Consider the following 12196-nt stretch of genomic DNA (forward strand, 5'->3'; position numbering starts at 1 on the left):
CTGGATGAGATTGTTCCCTCACTATCTCCTGATGTGAGATCAAATTTTATCCTGATACCAGCTGAAGAGGTCATTCACTCACATACTTTTGACAAATTATACTATGTTTAACTTCTTCAACTTCTGTTTACTTTTTGCTTGGAAGAATGGATCTACTTGATATTCACTATTTGTGAGGGTTTTTTGTGTAATGAGTTTGGTAGAAAGGAGCTAAGGTAGAAAGTAGTAGTTGAGGGCTATCCTCCCAACTAAAGAACAATCGGGAGAGCCTTTTGTTCTGAACTTATCATTTATTAGTTTACCCATATTTGAGAAGGATGGATGGATGGATGGATAAAACTCTGGCCCTATATCTCTCTCAAAGAGTGAAGGAGAGAGCACTAGACTTCCTTAGTGCCCCTGATACCTTGATGCTCCTCCCAGCACAATCTATAAGACTTATCCTTGATTCTCTTCTCTCTTGAGGTGGACCACACTTCAGATCACATCATTCCATGTCACCATGTCTATATTTTTGGAGAACCCACATGGAAATATATTATATAATGGTAATAGCTTATATGAATTTTTTTAAAGCTGGAAAGGATCTTTAAGATCATATAGTTTGATCTTTATTTTTACTCACATTTTAACAATTAGTGATTCCAGAGGAATATAGTCCTGTAGCCCAGGCATGGTGAAAAGAGAGGAGGGATATTTATAAGAGGAAATGCCAAATGGAGAAAGGAGATGCTGTGCAAATAAGGTCTTTGCCATTTTCCTGGGTGTTCCTCCCACTTCAAGAAATCATCTCAGAAGCAATGGTTATCTTTCCATCTTTTGTAGAATACAATTCTCGTAATGTGTATGTGCACATGTGTGTTAGGGGCTACAATCTGTAATCTTCATTTTTAGATAAAGAGAGACGAAAGAGGGACAACCTGTTGACCCTAAATTCTCTGAATAAGAATTTTCCCAGCCTGCTTTGCAGTTGCAAACCAATCTATCAAAAACAAGTACATGATAAGGGAGATATGGCATAACAATTTATTTTTTTAATTAAAGCTTTTTATTTCCAAAATATATACATGGATAATTTTTGACATTCACTCCCATAAAACCCTGTATTCTAATTCCTTCCCTTCTCCCCCTCTCCTGTCAGCAAGTGATGCAATATATCATAATAATTTATGTAAAAACAAACAAGAAACCTGCAAATTTATATGTCAATAAAGCTATCTGGATGCAAAAAAAAAGTTAACTTGCTATTTAGATCATATTAGTAGAAACATAGAGTGGGTCTCAGTTTCCTCTGTACTTTATGTCAATCAGACCAGATTTGGAGTACAGTCTTTAATTCTAGGTGTTAACGCTAGGAAATGACATGATGCAGTGGCAAAAAGCATCAATTGTGGAATGAGAGGTTGTTGCTGTTAAGTCATGTCTGACTCTTCCTGATTCCTTGGGGTTTTCTTGGCAAAGATATAGCAGTTTGACATTGTCTTCAATGTCTTCACATGAGGAACTGAGGCAAACAGGGTAAAGTGACTTGCCCAGGAATTGTCTGAAGCTGATCTCCCTGACTCAAGGTCTGGTACTCTATTCATTGGAGCTGATTTCAAATCCTGACTGTGCTTTACCTGTATAACACTGCACTTGCCTTCTTTGGACCTCATTTCCTCATCTATAAAACCATAAGGTTGAATTTGATTGTTCTACTTTTGAGGTACTATGTTAAGTCATAGAGAAAAGAAAATCCATCATGGCGAAGGGTCCAGAAATCATAACCATTCTGATTATGAGGGTTGAATTGAGGTTGAAAGAAATACAGCTGGAAGGACTGGAGAAATTTTAGCAAAGTAGATTACCATAATTGAACAGCAGCCGAGTGGAAGAGAGTTTAGATGAAACCTAGAGAGGTTGAACTAATCCCAACGGATCAATGATACTGAAAAACATATTTGGGTTCACATATAAAGAATAAATTTTTAACAGAGTAGGACGACATTTTACTGGATGGATTCATCTACACAAAGATAATTTGAGTAGGATCATAACATCCCAGAAGCTTTAGGGACCTTAAAGATACTTATCCCAGAGTTAATGAAAAACCTTTTTAGCAACTAAAACTGTCCCAAAATGTTAGATTAGGTTGTGAATTCCTCATCTATCAGCAATGTTCAAACATAAGCTATTTGGGATGTTTTGCAAGGGGATTCTCATTAGGGGAAAGTTCCTAAGTTTTCATAATTCCACCCGGCCACACCCAACTGTGGCCCCTCTCTCAGAGGAACTTTGTGAGACTGTATACTAGGGCCCAGGTAAACAAATTCGATCTGGTTACTGGGATCTTCCCCTCTGTTATCAATTCAAACCATGACCAGACGAGATAATAAGGAGCAGCCATGTCTGTGACTCAAGTAGTGGTAATTGAGAGCACAGCTTCTCTTGCTTGAAATGTTGCCAGAGATTTATTTTTCTGGCAGTTTTTGTGATGTCCGGGGAGTTTCTGATTTCCCAGAAGTCCTTGCAACACTTTCCTGCCTTTGCAGTTTCATACCTGATACCACAGTGTTTCTGTCACTGGGAGAGAGCAGAATCTTCCAGAAATTGTGTTATCTTTCCTCTTTCCCTATTTATAATCTCCTTAGAGCTTCTGGACCATTGTTTATAAGCACTAAGGTGGAGTTAAAAGGTAGACAGCCTTCTCCCATCCCCAGGTCATCCTGCTTGGGCCAGTTCCATTCACCTCCTTTGTGTTTGCCTTTCCCATCATTACAACCTGTATCTTCCCTCCCTACACCCCCCTTCTCCCACCCCCACATCCTGCTCACCAACTTCCTGCCATAGCACCAGGGGCTGATTCCTTCCCCCAACACTAGGGGAGGAGGTTGCAGGCCGACTGAAGTAGGCAGTTTCTTTTCATTTCAGCATCTCCACCCTTCATGGAGCCTCTCCTAACTTCACTGCCACCACCTGAGCCGGCTTCCATTTCCCAGATCTTTCCTGATTCTTATTGCTCCCCCTCCCCGAAAAAAAATTGTTGCTTTCCTTCCCAAGTGTGGCTGAGTATCTCATGCGTAGCCCTATATCTATTACTGAGCCTCTATAAGTGCTTCTTAACGTGGATTCCATTAAATTGTTTTTTGATGATGTGATAACTCTATTTCTATATAATTGGCTTTTTGGTAAGCTAATGTATTTTCTGCATTTAAAAACACTACTCTGAGAAGAGGTCTGTGATATTAAAATGGCTCAGAACCTTTGCTCTCTGACCACGTGCACCTCCATCCCACGTGCACACCTCGGACCGAGGAGTACCTGGGTGGCTCTGTATTGCAGGGGGGCTGTTTTTATGTGTGACTATTTGGGGTGGGGACGGGAAAGAGCTAAGTGACAATTACACAGAGCCTCGGTTTGGCTCAAGTCGCGGGCTTTGGGGAAGTGGGGCAGACTGGGTGCGGAGAGGCAGACTTCAGGCGTGCAGCAGATCGGGCCTTCCTCCGGCTTCTGGCGGGTGGGGGAAGGGCAGGAGGGAAGGAGGGGGTCGGCCCCGGGGGAGTGTCAGCACCTCAGGCCTCTATGAAGCCAGCCAGGAGCGCGCTCCAAGCAAGGACCAAGGCTCCTCCAGTTCTCCGGTTTCAGTCACGTAAAGTGGTGTCAGCAGGAAAAAAAAAATCACCTTGAGAATTTTGCCACTTCACAGCACTTCCTCAGAACTAATCAATCCTTAGGATGTCTAATAGAAGGAACAGGAGCCCCCCCAAAAGCTCCCGTCCACTCCTCTCCTGTCACGTTGACTCCTTCCTTCCCTAACTTAGCCGGCCCGCCACACGGTTTCCTACTAGATGTCCCTTTCGCGTTCGGCGCTCTGGGCTCTTTACCACGCCCGTGAATGCAGTCCCTCCACGCCCTTCTCGCTCTGAGCCACCTCCGCCTGCCAGCAATCCGTGCGCCCTGCGCCCTGCGCCCCGTAGCGCACAGCCCCGCGCCCCGCCTTCGGGGCTTTGTTTGGCTACACTTTATCGTACCTGCGCAGCCCCTGCCCGGCTTTCCGGAGCGAGCTTTGATGGCAGGCGGGGTTGTGCCGCCCGGGGGCTACCGTGGGATGGACAGCTGGGCCCGCGTTCACCCTGGGAAGTTAGCCCAGGAGCCAGCATCCTTCCTCCCTGCTTCGCCTAAGCGAGCCGAGGTTCATGTCCCCGGGAACGAAACCCACCCATCTCCAGGGCTGGCCATTTGTGTACTGGCCTGCCTTATCTGCCCCAGAGCTTCCTGAGCCGCCTTCCATCCTGCCCTGGACAGAGGTTACAGTTTCCTGGCGGGTTTGGTTTTGTTCCGGTGGCGTAGGGCTGTTTTTCTTCGCTATTTTTATCGCCGGCCTCAAGTTTCTCAGACCGCTTTTCCTCTGCCCGTGGGCTCCTCCTTCTGTCGGCCTGCAAACATTCCTCTAGCTTTGCCTCCCAGCCCGCACCGCCCACTCCGGCTGCCGCTTAGCCGGGCCTAACGGGACCGAGGCCGCCTCCCGACCCGCCTGCTGGGCCCAGCTTGGCACCCGGTCTGTGAAGGGATCCGTGCTGCCGGGACTCCCTGGCCCGACAAATAACAGCCACCATGGACTTAGGTAGCGCTGCAGTGAATATAAAGCACCTTACAGAGCTGGGTGGCCTGCGTTCTACTTGGAGTCAGGAAGCCCTGGGGGCGAGTCCCCCCGAAGACACTTAGTAACTGCATTCTCAGGCTCTCAGCCTCAGTTTTAGGGAGTACCTTCCACTTGGAGACAGGAAGCCCTGAGTGTTAGTCCTGATGAAGACATTTAGTAACTGTAAGACTCAATCTCCAAAATATTAGCAGAGGCTACAGTAACATATCACAAAGATCATATAGTATGAACAGATTAGATTTCTATCAGAAGTGCAGGGCTGGAATATTTGGAAAACTGCGAACATAATTGACCATATTAATAACAAAACAACTCCAAAAATCATATGATTATATTACCAGATACAGAAAAAGCTTTTGAAAAAATTTAACAACCATTTCTGCTCAAAATACTAGGAAACATAAGAATAACAAGATCTTTCCTTAACCTTGTAAGAAAAATGTATCTAAAATCAAGTTGATTTTCTTTAAGTTTCAGCTAAAATCCCATGATTTTAGCTATGAGAAGTCTTTCTACTTTAATCTTACAACCTTCCCTCTGACTTCCAATTTATCCTGAATGAAGCTTGATTGTATGTAAATGTTTGCATGTTTTTTCCCTCATTGGACTGTAAACTTCTTGAGAAGAAAAATTAGCCCTTGAATGAACCTAATACAGAACCAATGGATGTAGTAGGCAAGTACTAGATGCTAGTTGGTAGGCTGGTTGACTGAGTGATCAAGAATGGCTTTTCCCATAAGATTCATATCTATGGGAATGTCAGTTATATTATTAATATAAAATAAAAGGGTAGCATTTATTCTATTTGGGGAGAAAAAAGGCTCAATCTCCTTAACTCTCTCTCCATGACATTCGAAGTCCTTCATAATCTACTTTCCAGTTTTATTCCCAGTTCACCACATGTTATTTCATTTTACCAAGTATAAAAACAGTTAGAAGGTGTAGCAAATAAAGTCCTGGGCCTGAAGTCAAGTAGATTGCTCTTCGTGAATTTAAATCTAGACTCAGATACTGTGTGACCCTCGACAAGTCACTTTAACCTGTCTGCCTCAGTTTCCTCATCTGCAAAATGGAGAAGGAAATGGCAAACCCCTCCAGTATCTGTGTCAAAAAAATCCCAATGGGATGTAGAGTCAGACACAACTGGGAAAAAGACTGGATTCCTTGCTGTTCTCCAGTCTTTTTGCCTTTCCAAAGGATCTACCATGCCTAGAACGTACTCATTCCCTCTTTATTTTCAACTCTTGGGATCAACTCAAACTCTACCTCTGGTAAGCAGCCATTCCTGATCCTTCCCTGCCACCCTTAAATGCCTTCCCTCTGCCATATTACTTTGGATGTATTTTGTTATCTATATATCTGTTGTTTTCTCAGGAAAATAGCACATATACAAATAGTACATACCTCAATAGAATTCTTATACTGAGAATACCTAATTTTTACTTTTTTTATCCAGGGCTTAGTACAGTAGCCAGCAAATAGTAAGTATTGGAATCAAGAAACCTTCTTCAGACATTTACTAGCTATGAAACTCTGGGCAAGTCACTTAACCTCTCTGAAACTCAGTTTCCTAATCCATAAAATGGAGATAATAGTGCTTACCTTTCAGGGCTGCTGTGAGGATAAAACACTGTAAAGTGTTTTACAAACCTCAAAGCCTACACAACTGTTAGCTAATATTATTAATATAATTATTACACAGAATAACACAATTATAATGAATAACAGAATATAAATATTATTAGTATAATAAAAATTATTCATTTAGCTGAATATTTTTAGATTCAATCCATAGCAAATTTATAACCTAGACAATGGGGAAAAGACTCCAAAGCAGTTCCAAGAGCCTCTGATCTTCTATCTCAATACTTTCAGAAGTCTTCTTCTGTTCTAGTGAATTCTCTAAGCCAATGGCCAGCTTCAGAAACAAGGCTTCATTTATTTATTTGCTTGCTTGTTTGTTTGTTTGATTGGTTGGTTGTTATGTGGAAGTGGGGTTGGAAAGTACTTGGTTTTAAAGACTAGGGTTTCCATGCTGTTTCAATGTTAATTGCCATTAATGTAATGACTTACTTCTTGTTTGTGGGCCAGTATGAGGGTCAATGGGACAGTGAGATGACAAAGTGGTTAGAATGCTGGGGCTGGAGGGAGTAAGACTCATATTCCTAGTTTCAAAATGGCCTCAGACACCAAGTCACTTAACTCAGTTTGCCTCAGTTTCCTCATCTGTAAAATGAGTTGGAGATGGGAAAGGCAAACCACGTCAGTACTTTTGCCAAGAAAACTCCAAATAAGATTATGAAGAGTCAAATAGGATTGAACAACAGCAAAAACAACAGAAATAGAGTTAAATATGTAGAATGCTAAAGGTAGTCAGAAAGATGGGTTAAAATTCCACCTCTGACACTTACTAGTTGTGAAACCACAGTTGTAAAAGCCTCTGAGCTTCAGTTTCCTTATCTGCAAAATGGAACTTATAATGTTGGTACTCTATATTTTCTAGGGCTGTTGTAAAATATAAATATGCTACACATTTATACAGTATTTTAAGGTTTGCAAAGATCCTTGTGGATGTTGTTTTGTTTGAAATGCATGAAGAAGGTGCTATTGTCCCTAATTTAGAGAAGAACTGAGGCTAAAAGGAGGAGCAATAGGGCACCTTCTTGAGTAAAAGAATATAGTTTTTTAGGACTACTTTACAAGAAGCCAATTAGTTTCTTGAGTAAGTTCAGTCTGAGCACACGTTAGCACACTGAATTCCTACTCCTGTCTGACAGGCAGTTAAATGCAATGGAAAGACCACTAGTTGAAGAATTACTGTGCATCTTGTTTTCTCCACTCTGCATCTGTTCATGTAGATCCTTCCCTGATTTTCTGTTTGTCACATTCATCATCTCTTACAGCACAAGTAAGGTGCCATGACTTTCACGGATCAAAATTTGTTCAGCCGTTTCCAGTCAATGAGCATCTATTTCCATTCTTTGCTATTACAAACACCAATGTATACATACATGTATACATACACACGTATAAAAGCACACATGCACATATACACACGTGGACTTTCTGGAAGTAAAAGCTAGCAATGTTATCTCTGGGTTCAAGGGCATGGACATTGCAATCACTTTATTTGCATAATTCCATATTGCTTCCTGACACAGTTTTACTGATTCACAGCTGCCTCAGCAACACACAAGGGTGCCTGTCTTAAACAAACCTTCCAATATCGACTAATCCCCTCTTTTGTCATCTTTTGGTATGAGATGAAATATCAGAATTCTTCGATTTATATTTTTATTATTAGTAATAAATGTAACTTACTTTCATGTGGTTGCTAATAGCTTGTCATCCCTCTGAGATGTTTGGTAATATCCTTTGACCAATTATCTGTTAAGCAATAGCTTTTGCAGATATATAGATATAGATATATACATATATATATCTCCACACATTTATATTTATGTATAGATGCATATGTCCATTTTGTATAGACAGATGCAGTCATTTTTTCAGTTATGGCCAATTCTTTGTGACCCCATCTGGGATTTTCTTGGCAAGAATACTAGAGTGGTTTGCCATGACCCTCTTGGGTTCATTTTAAAGATGAGGAAACTGGGGCAAAAAAGGTGAATTGACTTGCCTGGAGTCACACTGTTAGTAAGTATCTGAGGTCAGATCTGAACTCAGGAAGATAAGTCATTCTGACTCCAGGTCAAGCATTCTATCCATTGCACCACCAAGTTGTGTGTGTGTGTGTGTGTGTGTGTGTGTTTAAATATATATATATGTATGTATTTGTATGTGTGCATGTATACCTGTATGTATGTGTGAGTAAGCATTTATGTCTACTGTGCATGTCTTAATTATTTATATATCTTAAGTATTAAACCTTATCAGAGAATCTCTGACTTAAAAATGTACTCAAATTCTCTCTCCCTCTGTTTTAAACAAAACCTTATTTGCTGAGCTCAGATTACTTCTAGAGTGTTCCCCCTTTCTCTTGGCCAGTTGCAGATTATAAATCTGAGGAAAAAAGTGCAGCCACCAAATTATTTTGATGTCTTGTTCGTAATCATTATGGAGCCCAAGTCAGATCCCCCAAAGAGCCCAATCAGTCCCTGACTAGACACCAATCCTTCCTGCCTCAGGCTCATCTTCTACTTGACTATGGCTTCTCAGAAAAGCATTTTTGCCCCTTCTCCGGCTTTGTCTTCTGCCATCCACCAATAGCTCTCAAAAAAACCAGTCCTTAGTAGCAGGCAAATAAGGCCTTTCATTTGGATGAAGACTTTTCCAACTTCTTTTCCTCGTGTTACCTTGTTTTATTCGCCCAGCAAACATGGTCGATAAGTGCAGCAGGAATTATTTGACAGATAGAAAAATTGAGGTTCATAAAGGTTAAATGACTTATGAAAGATCCAATAACAAATTAGTGACAGAACCAGGGAAAGAACCCCGGGAATACCGTATCTCTGACCTGGAATGACACAAGTCATTGTCACTTTCAACAACAATACTACTCATGTCCTGGGTTAGATGGTGTGAGAATTCCTGATCTTTTTTGTGTTATGGACCTGTTTGGCAATCTGGTTAAACTCATGGACCCTTCTCAAAATAATGGTTTTAAAAGCATAAAATAAAATACATGGGTGACAAAAGGAAATGATTCCATTGAAATATAGTTAGCAAAATGTTTAAAAACAAGTACTCTGCTTGCAGATTAAGAATCTTGGTAGTAAGAAAAAAGAGCCCTATTTTGGCATTAGGAAATATGGGTTCAGTTTGCGTCTTTACCATATTAGTTATATGGCTCTTAATAGAAAGAGTCATATAATATGATAATAATATATTATAACATATATTATATAATATATGTAAATATAATAATAAAAGAAGAAATAAAAACTATGTTACAGTTCTGTGGTTTTGGGTTTCTCTTTGTCAATAGCATGGACAGCTGATAATATTGGGAGTGGGCAGGAAAGGGGGATGGATGGGGATCTGGAAGCAGTGCTGTATGCAGAGACAATATAGATTATGTGACAGTATTGGATTTATACGAAAGTGAGGAGAAATTCGTACAAAAAAAGAAAGTGGAGAAAGTATGAATAGAGACATGGGTGAGTGGCTCAAGCTAATCATTTCTGTCACTAGGAAGGGAACAGAGCCCCTTTTCCTCTCTTTGCCATTTGGGATGGTGCTATGGAAAAATAAGGTTCCTTTGTGAACTTTTGTGGGGCAGATATAGAAAATTAGTGATGTACTCTTTAGTAAAGATGGGGCAAAAACAGCCATGCTACCTGAGGTAGAGATTACCTAGGTTAGGGAGGATGTGGAGACTAAATATCATCTGATTGATTGATTTGGGGGGCAGCAGAAGTTGAATACAAACCTACTAATAGGCCAAACCTAGAAACTAAACCCATGAAAACTAGGCACATCCAAGGCCAAGAGCAGTCCTGAACAAGGCCACTGTCAGGACAGGGTTGGACAAGGAATAAGGAATATGGTAGAAGGGATTGGGGAGAGGTAATATTCAAGATCCTAAGGTCTTGGTTCTCATGAAAAAGTGTGGAAATTCAAAACTGTCCTTTTATGAAATGAATGGATTTATTAGAAAATTCCTTCCAAATCCAATTCAATTTATGAAGCACCAGTTACTATAGGCAAGCCTTGGATATACAAAAATAAAATGGAAAACTATTCCTGCTCCCAGGGAACTTGTACTCTGTTGACTTGCTTTGGCTCAGGAATATTAGAAAGAACATCCCAGAGGATGGGGTGAGGTAGAAAGATCTCTAGAACTAAGAGATCTAGACCAGGTTATGATTCTGACGTTTATTAGAATATGACTAAGAACAATACAATTTAATAGCTGAGCTTCAGTCTCGTCCTCTATAAAATAGAGATTAAAGTTCTTGCAGTTCCCATTTCTTGAAGAAACATCCAGTTGTAAAGCCTTGAAGTTAGAAATAAATGAGTTGATTTTGTGGTTGTTATTGTTCTGTGCTGAGTCTAGATACTAAGATTCCATTTGGTCCAAAAGTCCCCATGTAATATTCCTCCTTCCCTTGAGAAAAGTTGTGTAAGTTTTGCTGATTGATACTCAGAGGAAACACAATGTTCTATTAGCACTTGCTAAAAGGTTCTGAAAATTTCTGGCTGAGAAAGGAACTCCTTCCTGGAATAGTGTTCAGGCTGGAGAAGGCAAAGTGATAAAAGTGTGGTGTACCAACTTAAAAGATTCCTTTAAATAGAAATAGTTCTCTTTTGCATTTAAAACAGAATTAGATTTACAATAAATGTTATTTTGCATAACTTTTCAGGAATGTCTGTTATGTTAGAAAAATAATCCTGAACAACCATATTTTCATGTCATTGACTAGACCTAAATCTTAGAAAATCTCCCTATCACTCAGACTGTTGTTCCCATATTTCCAAACCCATTCCCCTCTACAAGAAATGGTGGTGATTGTTCTGTTATTTTCAGTCATGTCTTTTTCTTGACAAAGATACTGCCATTTTCTTTTCCAGCTTATTTTACAGATGAGGAAACTGAGGAAACAAAGCTGAAACAGTGTCCAGGGTCACACAGCTAGTAAGTGTCTGGGGCTTTATTTGAACTCATAAAGAGGAGTCTTCCTGACTCCAAGTTTGACTCGTTATCACTTTATCACTTAGTTGCCCCAAGCAGGAAATGGGGGAGGTATCAAGTAGAAGAGACCTAAGGCAGAGGATGTTCTATAATATTGTGGTCCCATCCATGTACAATGAATTGAAATCAACATTCTATCACAGCTCCAGCCAGGTCTGGGCCATAGAAGCTAGAGCCACAAGTGATTTAGACAAAGATTAAATGGTTATTTTGGTGGCTCCAGAAATAGGACCTAATTCTACAGGTTCAGCACATCAGAGCCCTATAAGATATTTGGTATTGATCTGGTAGACACGCGCTCTGCTTGAACCAATCAGTGGTCAACTATCACTGATCAATAACACTATACGATGCACAGTGGGGGATATAAGACTGCTACTCTTAAAAGGACCTTACAGTTTTGTTTGGAAGACAAAAATAACACAGTACAACAACTAAATGCTGAACTTTAGTGGAGGATCCTCACCAGAAGCCTCCTTGAGTGCCTCAGTATACAGTGGGGATGACACATCTCCCCAAGGCTACCATCCCCAAGGAGAATAAATCTCAGCCAGATCACCGAAGCTGGAATGGCTTCAAGTCCAGGCCTAAAGTCGGTTGGCTGGCTAAGTGGTGCAGCACATCCTCTGCCCCGAGTCAGGCTTCTGGCTCAGAGGCTCACAAAGTGTGTGACCCTGGGCAAATCATTCATCTCACTTTAGCTGAGTTTCCTGAGATGTAAGATGGAGATAATATTACACCTTCCATCCAGGGTTGGTATGAGAATAAAATGAGATAATGATTGTAAACTACTTTGCAAACGTTAAAGTGTTGTATAAAGGGTAGTGATGATGATGATGATGACGAAGATGATGTTCAAGGACCAACCTGGATAAGTTGATAGTTGTCACCAGCTTAAA

This window comes from Antechinus flavipes, chromosome 5 (assembly GCF_016432865.1).
Source record: "Antechinus flavipes isolate AdamAnt ecotype Samford, QLD, Australia chromosome 5, AdamAnt_v2, whole genome shotgun sequence".
In the NCBI taxonomy this organism is placed as follows: Eukaryota; Metazoa; Chordata; class Mammalia; order Dasyuromorphia; family Dasyuridae; genus Antechinus; species Antechinus flavipes.